At 36.8% G+C, this 12,401-nt stretch overlaps 1 long non-coding RNA gene across 2 annotated transcripts in view; it reads left to right on the top strand.

Moving 5' to 3' along the window:
- The window catches only part of LOC127873738 (uncharacterized), a 93,191-nt gene that overhangs the window by 3,798 nt on the left and 76,992 nt on the right, over window positions 1-12,401 (top strand). The window contains exon 3 of one of the 2 annotated variants that reach the window (XR_008046356.1): window positions 4,683-4,784. This is a non-coding gene — a long non-coding RNA (uncharacterized LOC127873738). Of the gene's footprint in view, window positions 1-4,682; window positions 4,789-12,401 lie in introns of both variants that reach the window. The other variant, XR_008046357.1, reaches the window with a different exon arrangement.

The following is a 12,401-nucleotide window of genomic DNA, read 5'->3' as shown; positions in this document are numbered from 1 at the left end:
AGGGCAGTTTGTCAGTGTTTTGACATTAATGACACAGCAAATATTCTAATGAAAATTAGCCATCTGGAAATTCCTATGTCAGCCTCAGCAATGTAAACTTGTTGACCCTCAAGATTAACATAATCAGTCCAGTGATTTTTTTTTGCTTTTATTTGTTACAGCCTGAGCCATTTGAATTTGGAAAATTAGCGCAATAAACCATTATATTGGGAAAAATAGTGCAATAAACCATGAAATTGGGAAAAATTGAACATTATAAATTTGATTATAAGTAACAGAATTAAAATAGTTTTTTAAGTGCATGTTCAGGGTCTTTTCTAGCCATTTTGAGAAAAGAAGTCTGGTCAAATTAGGATTGTTTTAATTGATAAAAGTGGCAAATTTGGGAATTATTTATCAACAAACAGGACTAAATTAAAGTTATATATTTTGTAGGATGTTTTAATAAAAAGTTGAGATCTAGAGTTAAGAAATCAAAAGTCATAAGAGACTTCTTTCTTAAAAAAAAAAAATAAATTTTTTTTGGTGGAAATTTGGCTTTTTGGGAAATTTTGGTCAGCTCTTTGGGAAAAAAGTTAGCAGCCGAAAATCAGTGGTAATTTTTAGCAAAAAAATCACTGCAGTCAAGCAATTTCCAGTCTTATTCCTTTTACAATCAAATCTTTTTCTTGTACAGGCTGCTTCATAATTATTCTGGCTCCACAACTAGGAAAACATCTTAAATCTTTTTATAAGATTTACATCACAAGCCAAATATAACATAGTCCAAACTAATGGGAGTTTTATTATTAGACTTAAAAATATAAATATTCATTGTACCATATTGTTATCATTTTAATAAAGCGTATATAGCTGATATTTTCAAACACAGAAAACAGTCTAAATGGCTCCTAGCAGTCCTTACTGAATAAAAATTAACGATACCGTAGGTTTCCACGTATAGCGCGCAGTGTTTTACCTCCAAAATTCAAATTAAAAAGTTGGTGCACACTATACATTGATACAACGCTATCCTGGCTGCTAAATTGGTGAAAAATATGTTGTGTAATCATAAATAATCAAAATGGCCACCATCTTTTTTTTCCAGAAAACTACCACCCTATAATCTTACAGACTGAGGGGCCATTGTCGAAACAACAAGAAGTCGCTACTGGTAGATATGAATGCGGTAGAAGAAGTTTTGGTCAAAAATAAATTTGTTTGAATAAACTTGCGGACATTTCTTTGTTTGTTTTTTTAAACCTCTTTATTGATGAATTCCGATGGGGATTGTTGTCGACATTCCGGAGAGCAGGCAAGGGTAGGTGCGAACGAGGTCTTTTTTGCGGGTAACGGTAGGTGTGAAAGGGAGTCATTTTGCACTTCGTAATTGGCATATTATTTTGAGTTATATGTGCCACGACTTAGTAAGACGCTAATTGACATTTGAGACACTAATTGACGAGAACGTGAAGATATGCAATTGCAGTTTGTGTGTAAAAATATTGAACGTTCAACAGTGGTTTACCTCAACAACTGTATCCCTGTCTCCCATGCGACATTTAAATTTACCGGTAATGCCCATGCTTTCCCCGAGGAAAAATCACACGATGTACACTAATTCTTATTTTCTTACGTTTTTCACGAAATGCATGTGGACTGTTAATCTTTTGCTAGAAAATTACAAAATTGTCAGAAAAGTAAAGTGCTATGCAACCCACGCTCCTAATCATAATGACGCTTCCTATTTTGAATGCTTAATTAAGCTTTCCAATGCCCTGGATTATTGGATTGTGCAATAGTACAATGGCGGCCATTTTCGGTCCGAATTGGTGGTTTTATTGTCTATAAATATTTTTTTCTCCATTTTTGCATTTAAAAAAACAGCCTGCGCGCTATACAGGGGAGTGCACTATATGTGGAAACCTGCGGTAATTGAATTTTAAACCTACAAACACCTGTTGTTTTTTTGTCAAAAGCAACATTTATTGGTATTAACTCATTAGGCAGTAAACAGTAGGATCTCTGTATAAATTGCATGCACATTAATAACTGATTTGTCTTTGGGCCTTAACCATAGAAAACAGAATATAAGGGAATGTCTGGGAATAATTGTAGTGTTGGGATAAATTAATGATGGAGCACATATTGGGAATGTAAGAATTTTAACAAGACTGTTGGATTTAAGTTGAGAAAAGCAGCATTTGTTTGAAGGCTGTTGGCACATTCTCAATCATTTAATAAAGAATTTAATTTCGAGTCTAATGATTTCTGAGCAAATTGACATATTTTATAGTTATTAATCAGCTAAAAGACAAAGCACAACAAGTTTGGAATATGTATCAGTGGCTTAAAAGAGCATATACTTGTAGTTTGCTTAAGTCTGATTAATGACAAAAACAAAAATATTGCAAACCCTAGTGTTAATTTGCTACCCTGGGTAGTGGTTTTACCCATAGCTGGAGTATTCTTTTCCACATACATGTATGCCCTTTTGTTATCATTTAGTTACAAATACACAACCCAAGAGGCCAACAGGATCAGATTTTGTTTGAGAAAGGTGATGGACATTCTTACCCCGCCATTTAAGTGCTTAGCCTAACAGGGGGAGGGCTGGTAGGAGTTATCTCTCCCTGAATTGTTCAGCGTACACAGTTGAAACATTTGTTTTCATTTATCACACTTGATCTCCCATGTGTTTTCATGTTCTTTATGAGTTTATTTACCCTCAGAACCACTGTATTAAAAGGCCTCTCTGGGAGTTCTCAATACATATATTCCTATGCAAATGATAAACTTGTCAAAGTTATATGAGTTACCTGTCGCTGTTTCTAAGAGTTAATATCCATAATATCCATAACTCTCTAATCTACCTATGATTTATGTGTAATAATCTCCTTGAAACAATATTTATGAGCTTAATGTGAGAAAATGTGTATGCAAGGCAAATTTTATGTGATATATGCATTCACAGGGATTTTTCCATGTTATAATTGTAAATGTTTCATCAATATTTTTGCTGTCAAAGTTGTAATTTTCTTAACAAACTAGAGAACACATGGCCATGAACAAACACAAAATGCTCATGAAGCACTGTTGTTCACCCACAATTATTAATTAATTTTCCTCAAGGATTCATGCTTTCAGTGTAATCAAATTTGAAATAAAAAAGTTATTTTACAAAACATATTTTTGGACAATTACTGTGAAACCATTATTATTCGTCAGACATTATTTTCGTCTTTTTCGTCCTTCGACCGATGGACTAATTCAAGATCCTAACGAACAATCATGTCACATATTTGAAACAAATAAGACTGAATTACCGTAGGCATGAGGCATTTAAATCCAGCGTAAACCACGCATATACACAGGGCTCGAAATTAACACTGGCACACTCGCAAAATGCAAGTAAAAAAAAGACTGCAAGGTAAGTTATAAGCAACTAGTATTTTTTGCAAGTAAAGAAATAGTGAAAAAAAAAAACGAGTTATATTGCTAAATGCGTTCGACGGCATGAATGCTAAACCGTAGGTCAATTTTTTGAACGTCCGAATACCCATATGCGGAAGTGCGCACCTTGTTTGTAGACTGGTATACTTATAGTACAGATACCTGGATGGTATTGATACAAAGAACATGAAACAGTCGACTATTCACACTCAAGTTAAATCCGGTTGTGACACAAAGGGGTGTACATTATACAGTGTACTGATAACTGACATTTCCTGTAAAACGCGAATGCAATAAGGCTGTATCCAATGCGTCGACTTCGTTCAGGTAGAATAGTGTTGATTAGCGCTAATTGTTAACAACTTTATTACCCATTGTGTGTATTGTGTTTTTCAGGGGTGTTGCAGATTATACAGCCAACACGCGGCGAATCCGGATTAAAGACAATACTATTAAACGCAATTAAAATATGACGATGTGTGATCAACACCTGACTGAAATATATTCTGCGCTTTTATTACAAATTAATAAAGAACATATTGATTTGTGTTTGGTTGTTTGGTTTTAACTGCATCAACTATTTTTGTACATAGACATAAAAACCCATACCTTCGCTGTTTAAAAAACTCGTTAACGGTTATTCAGTCCCACTTATCCGCTAATCATAACAAAGAACGTGTCAATGACATAAAATAATAAGGGTCAGTTACTATCACCTGAAATAACATACTTGTTAATTGGCATATGCCAAACAAGGCCCACCTGCTGCAAGTGACTACCAAGTGTCACCCCTTTTTCCCCAGCACGATTTTTTCGCAACCGCGTATTACATGTATTACAAACATTACAAACAAATCGGACGCATTTTTTTCAAAACCAGAAATGGACGAATTTAAGTGCTGACGAAATAGTCATTTTTTTAAAAAGGACGAAATTTCGTGCTGACGAAAATAAATGATTTCACAGTAGTAAGATTTTGTAAAATTCCTTTTGCTGAGGCAAAAAGATACATTAAAATACATTTTAAATATTTTATGTTATACAACTATAATGCTAGTGTGTGACATGTTGCACAATAATTAAATGTCACAGTGACAATTATTAAGATTAAAAAAAAATTCATTTTGCTGAGGTAAACAGACGCTTAAAAATACATTTTTAATATACAATGTTGTACAACTGTAATGGAAGTGTGTGTGACGTATTTCACAATGATTAAATGTTACAGTGACAGAGTGATTATTTTTCAGGTTTCGGTAGGAGGCAATGTCTGAAGTTCAGCCAATTTGCATACCGGTATTTGAAATGAGCAGATGTTCCTGAATAGAGATGGGGCTACATGACTGCAAATTGTGAGTACGTTCTACTTAAGACACCACTTTGCTGTCGGCAGCTATCCAAGTGAATGCTTCGTGCACCATGTTGGAAAGAAGTTAGATTATACATGAACTATACACTAGTCTAATAATAAGCCTTATTTTTTGTGCAAAGTCAATTGTGATTTACATTTTTTAATGGTTGCATACTTACATTTGAAATGCATTTTTTCACTTGAAATGTCTTTAAATAGCCTACTGGTAAAAGGAAACACTTGAAAGATTTTGACATGCAATCATGATGTTATTTTGCATGCATAACATAAATATGCATGAGATGTTTTCAGGGAATATTACATTTCCTATCAATTATTATATTGCTATGGATATAAGTCAGAGATTATAAATAATAATTCAATGCATGTTTGACAACAATATTGGACACAAAAACTTCTTTATAGAAGGAGCACAGTGTAACAGAATAACATAACAAATAAATTAATGTGCAATCAACTGCTTGAATAAGCAGGTACTGCATGTGCAGTAGGAGTTTTATTTGAAATTATGTCAGAAAATAGTCTACACGTAAATAACTGTTAACAATATTGCATGATATAGTCATATAATAATATATAAGAATATGAGTTCGATGATAGCAAGGTATTAACTGATGCAAATTTTTTATTTGATGTTAAATAACACTCTGAAGGCATTATATACAACAATTTAGAAAATCATGAAAAAAACAATATGGAAATTTAATAGTTGTATGACCATTAAAATGTTGATTAAGACTTACAATTCTTCCATTTCTATTAATGACCAATGGCCTAGAAATTGAAGGCATATAAAACACTTAGCATATTATTTCTTTAACAAAATGGAGGTGATTTTGTGAAACTGATGAATGAATGCCCGACTTTAATGGTTAAGTACACCTTTGGTAAACACCCATATTTCTATTTTAACAATAATAGTTACTTAAGAACACCAATTTGTATTCCATCACATTAAATTGGTTCTTTATCACAATGAAAACCCAATGAGCAGTAATTCAACCCACACGTTTTTAAACATTTTTGTTGCCCCGAACAAATGATTTGCATTTGAAATAATTGTACAACCGCCATAAAGGTTAATGGAAATTTCAACAAAGGAGTTTTATTTCACATTTTTGTACATTTAGGTCAACGGTTTTTATTACTAAACTGTTTAAAGTTAGCTTAGGTAACTGACGAAAAGCAAAACAAACAAGATCTTATCAGAGTGCCCTTTAACTCCTGCTAAGTCAGTGCTAAAGGTGTCAAAAGTCAACTTTGTTTGCTGATAAAGCCTGTCATACTGAAATATGAGGACTGTTGAAAAACATCCGTTTAACGATGCTTTGTCCTAGTTGGGTGGACCAGAAATAGTTAATTTCCTATTTGTACCTGTTTGCCTGCAAGTATAGTTTTTGATTCAGAACTGATTAACCAATTTATGCCTAGTGGACTCTCCCATGCTTCTAAATTGGATCAATTTATTTCCAAAATTAGGGATGTCTAGTATATTTATTTCTATATTTAGAATATTTCTTACAGAAATTCCCGTAAGCAAACAGCGCCAACCCGGATGAGATGCCACATAATGTGGCGTCTCATCTGGGTCTACGCTGTTTGCCAAGGCCTTTTTTCTAGACGCTAGGCATAAATGGGTTAAGTTCTACTGTTTTCAAAGTTGTAAGTTGTTTAAAACAATAATAATGTTGCACACCTTGTGCTATTGCAATATTTCTTATTTGCCATGTTTTGTACGTAATTTAATGCATGTGCTAAAAATTTAGCTATATTGCAGCCCAGTAATATATATCTTACCTCTAGGGCCGTAACAAATTTGATGTTTGCTGCAAACGGTTACAAAACTTAGCTATGGCCCCTTTTAATATCAGAAAATATGTTTTACAAATGATACCATGGGCAATTTGATTGCTAAAGTCTCAAGAGGGGTGGGGGAATTGTTGAAGTCTCACGAGAGATGGGGTGGGGGAATTGTTGAAGTCTCAGGAGGGATGGGGTGGGAGAATTGTTGAAGTTTCAAGAGGGGTGGGGGAATTGTTGAAGTCCCAAGAGGGGTGGGGTGGGGGGGAATTTCTGAGTTCTCAAGAGGGGTGGAATGGGGGAAATGTTGAAGTCTCAAGAGGGGTGGGGTGGGGGAATGGTTGAGTTCTCAAGAGGGGTGGGGTGGGGGAATTATTAAAGTCTCAAGAGGGGTGGGGTGGGGGAATTATTGAAGTCTCAAGAGAGGTAGGGTGGGGAAATTGTGGAGGTCTCAAGAGGGGTGGGGTGGGGGAATTGTTGAAGTCTCAAGAGGGGTGGGGTGGGGGAATTATTGAAGTCTCAAGAGGGGTGGGGGAATTATTGAAGTCTCAAGAGGGGTGGGGTGGGGTAATTGTTGAAGTCTCAAGAGGGGTGGGGTGGGGTAATTGTTGAGGTCTCAAGAGGGGTGGGGTGGGGTAATTGTTGAGGTCTCAAGAGGGGTGGGGATGGGAATTGTTGAAGTCTCAAGAGTGGTGGGGTGGGGGAATTGTTGAGGTCTCAAGAGGGGTGGGGTGGGGAATTATATATTTAGTCTCAAGAGGGGTGGGGTGGGGGAAATGTTGAGGCCTCAAGTGGGTTGGGTTGGGGAATCGTTGAGGTCTCAAGAGGGGTGGGGTGGGGGAATTATTGAAGTCTAAAGAGGGGTGGGGTGGGGGAATTGTTGAGGTCTCAAGAGGGGTGGGGTGGGGGAATTGTTGAGGTCTCAATAGGGGTGGGGTGGGGGAATTGTTGAAGTCTCAAGAGGGGTGGGGTGGGAGAATTGTTGAGGTCTCAAGAGGGGTGGGGTGGGGGAATTGTTAAAGTCTCAAGAGTGGTGGGGTGGGGGAATTGTTGAAGTCTCAAGAGGGGTGGGGTGGGGGAATTGTTGAGGTCTCAAGAGGGTAGGGGTGGGAGAATTGTTGAGGTCTCAAGAGGGGTGGGGTGGGGGAATTGTTGAGGTCTCAAGAGGGGTGGGGTGGGGGAATTGTTGAAGTCTCAAGAGGGTAGGGGTGGGAGAATTGTTGAGGTCTCAAGAGGGGTGAGGTGGGGGAATTGTTGAGGTCTCAAGAGGGGTGGGGTGGGGGAATTGTTGAGGTCTCAATAGGGGTGGGGTGGGGGAATTGTTGAAGTCTCAAGAGGGGTGGGGTGGGAGAATTGTTGAGGTCTCAAGAGGGGTGGGGTGGGGGAATTGTTAAAGTCTCAAGAGTGGTGGGGTGGGGGAATTGTTGAAGTCTCAAGAGGGGTGGGGTGGGGGAATTGTTGAGGTCTCAAGATGGTAGGGGTGGGAGAATTGTTGAGGTCTCAAGAGGGGTGGGGTGGGGGAATTGTTGAGGTCTCAAGAGGGGTGGGGTGGGGGAATTGTTGAAGTCTCAAGAGGGTAGGGGTGGGAGAATTGTTGAGGTCTCAAGAGGGGTGAGGTGGGGGAATTGTTGAGGTCTCAAGAAGGTTGGGGTTGGGGAATTGTTGAGGTCTCAAGAGAGGTGGCCATATGGGGGAATAGTTGAAGTCTCAAGAGGGGTGGGGTGGGGGAAACAGGTCATGTGTGAAGGACTCTGATGATAAACAAAACCTTCAATGTGCAAGCTTAAGTTTACTGTCAATTGTACTAAAGTTAGTTCCTTAGCATATTGTTTAGGGTACCTTTGAACCTTCAACTTGTGACCCTGCTGATAATCATAAAATGCCTTTTCTACCACTAGATCACAGGTGTTGTTATAAATTTATTGCAAACATGCACATGGTTCTGTTAAGTATTTTGCATATTGCTGATACAAAAAAATGTATAATACACATCTACAAAATCTATACACATTATGGCCGTAGTTATACATTAATATTCAGTAAATTGACCTTAATGTATTCAAACAACAAGAGATGTGTTTGTCAGAAACACAATGCCCCCTACTGCACTGCTTTGAATTAAAAACAAGTATGCAACATATAAAAGCAATATGTCAAAGGATATAGGAAATATTTGGGGTAGTACGCAAACTTTTACATAGATTTATCAATAATATGCATATTCTAAGTATAAAAGGGGCAATAATTATGACAAAATGCTTGTCTGCTCTTAATTGTTTATAGGTTGGGGTGATGTTGGTAAAAAGTATGCAAAATATGAAAGCATTATGTCAAGGGACAATGAAAATAAATGGGGTAGTACGAAAACGTTAACATTTGCACGCTAACGGAAGCATGACGGAAAGACAGACGGACAGTCCGAGCACTATATGCCCTCCTTCGGGGGCATAAAAAAAGAGCTGTCACAATAGGATGACATATGCCACCTATAAACGCTTTGATAGAAGATATGAGCATTTATCAAAACCTAAACGCAGATTTCGAAACCTTAACACAGACCCTAAGTTCAAGGTGAAGGTCACAGGGGTAAAAATTTGTGTGTGTATGGAAAGGCCTCAGCATACCAAATATGAAGGTTATATCTCAAGGGACATAGAAGTTATGAGCATTTTTCGAAACTTAACTATTTCTATGGAAAGGCCTCGTCCATATACACATGCATACCAAATATGAAGGTTATATCTCAATGGACATAGAAGTTATGAGCATTTTTCGAAACTTAAACGCAGATTTCGAAACCAAAACGCTGACCCTAAGTTCAAAGTCAAGGTCAATGGGGTGAAAATTTTTGTGCATATGGAAAGGCTTCGTCCATATACACATGCATACCAAATATGAAGGTTATATCTCAAGGGACATAGAAGTTATGAGCATTTTTCGAAACTTAAACGCAGATTTCGAAACCTAAACGCGGACCCTAAGTTCAAGGTGTAGGTCACAGGGGGGAAATTTTTTGTGGGTATGGAAAGGCCTCGTCCATATACAAATGCATACCAAATATGAAGGTTATATCTGAAGGGACATAGAAGTTATGAGCCTCTTTCGAAACTTAAACGCAGATTTGAAACCTAAACGCGGACCCTAAGTTCTAGGTCAAGGTCACAGGGGTGAAAATTTTTGTGCGTATGGAAAGGCCTCGCCCACATTCACATGCATACCAAATATGAAGGTTATATCTCAAGGGACATAGAAGTTATGAGCATTTTTCGAAACCTAAATGCAAAGTGTGACGGAAAGACAGACGGACAGACAGACAGATGGACGGACAGACAGACGGACAGACGGACGGACAGTCCGATCACTATATGCCCCCTTTTCTTTGAAAGGGGGCATAAAAATGAGCCAAGCCATAAAACCCAGATGAACACTGTTATCAGGGCACAAATAAAGTGCATAAACAAGAATTAATACTCACACTTGGGTTGACAGATGGGCTGTAATGGGGTTTAAACAGGCCAGTTCACTCAGCTGCCTCAAATTAGCATACAATTGTTGATACTGAACAGATTTCCTAGTCTTTCATCCTCAACATGTTATCAATAATAAATAAGTGTTACTATGGCAAAATGGGGTTTAATGCATGTGCGTAACATGTTGCCCCAGATTAGCCTGTGCAGTCTGCACAGACTTAACTAGGGCGACACTTTACGCACATGCATGAAACCCGGTTTTCCCAGAGCTCAAATGTAGGCGCACAATTGCACAGCAAAGTGCTGAAATAAAAACAATGCGGAAATATGTGATCAAGGAGAGATTGCTTTTGTAATTTTCATCCCTGAATGTAAAAGTGGCTTTAAACTTTTATCAAATGGACACAAAAGAAGACCTTAAATGGAAATTAATTGAATGGCCAGGAGCTCTTTTTGCAAGCTAGAATCAGTGAGGCTGAAAATTCTATCGTGAATGAGGTCCATATTGTAACAAAGCCTTGTTTAAGCCATAAATGGTTTTCATTTAGTTTTCCTAAATTGGAAATAGGTTATAATTAAGCATAGAAAGTTGTTGATTGAAAGTAATAAAATGCTTGTTATTAAATATTGAAAGACCATGATAATTTCCTGGCGTGACAAAAGCGTCAGTCAGAGATTGTTTAACTTGAATAATGGGTTACATTCTATCCTAGGAAGTTTTATGCATACTACAACTGCTCAATGGTTGTTAAATAAATAGCTTATTTGAACCTTGATAGCTTTGAGAAGTTCTGATCCATATTCTTTTCAATGAAAATATGGAAACACATTGTTAAACAACCAGCATCTGACATGTGAAACATATTGAGTAGTTGTCACAATATAATTTGTTTGAATATGTTTAATGGTTTTTATTTCATTGGGTTATAGAATGCATGTGGGTAGATTGTGTCAAACTGATGGATTCTGGTCAATAACACCAATCTAGATCAAACGTATCATATATCAAGCTTTATAGAGATGAAGCTTTGGAATTTAGTTGGGGTTTGATGCTTGAAGGTCATCATTATTGTTCACTGTTTCTTAACTTTTAGTTTTTAGGTAGCTAACATGGAGACCTTACTTGGTATTGCATATTGCTAGGGTGAGGCTGAGGTACTAAGTACTGGTACTAGGAAGGGACACATGGTTTGTCATTAATAACTTGAGTTTAGATGGAGGTATAGATGAGTTTCTTATTCCCTGAATTTTCTACTATCACTGACACAACAATTAAAAAAGATGAATCCAAAACAGGTCTTGTGATGTGCATTTTTATAGTGATTATTACTATATAGCTTTTCTTTAATGTTTCTTACCAAAGACTATCACTTAATTTATTTCATGATAAACACAATTAGCGTATACATAAAATATTAGGATAAGTCTCATAATATTTACAGGTATAGTAAAGTGTGCTTATAAGAAACAATACAATTTGAATAGTGTTCTTTAAGTGAGACCTACAAAATGAATTGTGCAATAAATGAATAGATCATAATCATTGCAATTGAGTCATGCTCTGTAAAAAGGGGGTTAAATGCATGTGCATAAAGTGTCGTCCCATGTTAGCCTGTGCAGTTGGCACAGGCTAATCAGGGACGACATTTTCTGCCTAAACTTGATTTTAAAGCGGAAAGTGTCTTCCCAGATTAGCCTGTGCAGAATGCACAGGCTAATCTGGGATGACACTTTATGTACATGCATCAAAACCCCTTTTTACAAAAAAGCTCGATTACATTATTAACAAGGTATCATACCCATGGGTGCAGTAATCCAGGGGTCTCTGTCTCAATAATATGTTACAGACCTCAAGAAAATTTGGTTACAATTGAAGCATCATTTAATTTTAGTTAAAAGTGAATAAAGCTTTATTTAAGGTGACACACATACATTGCTCTTTATAAGAAAATAGGATTATACTTGTACAGTGTTTGTACCAGGATCTGTTAAACAGAACTATATTGAAACAGAAACTTGTCTAGACTGTTTAATAATTGGCATTTAAATTTTTTGTCAATTTAAATTCCTTCATGTAAATCTTGGTAATAGCAATTAAAAAAAATAAACAATCTGAATGTGTACAGATATTTTTTGTATAATTGACAAAATCAATGCTTAGTCATTATTAAGTGGGCTAAACATGGGTGTTGCAATCATGCATCCTTAATAAAGCTTATTGCGCATGCTATTAAACTTTCCTAGTGAAGCTTATCAAAATTCAAACCAAAATAGGTCCACCCACATTAATTGATTGTATGAGTATAAATTTTTTAAACATCAAAACA

This window comes from Dreissena polymorpha, chromosome 3 (genome assembly GCF_020536995.1).
Source record: "Dreissena polymorpha isolate Duluth1 chromosome 3, UMN_Dpol_1.0, whole genome shotgun sequence".
Taxonomy (NCBI): Eukaryota; Metazoa; Mollusca; class Bivalvia; order Myida; family Dreissenidae; genus Dreissena; species Dreissena polymorpha.
Note: the sequence above shows the minus strand (reverse complement) of the source record. Positions and strands in the feature narration are given on the sequence as shown.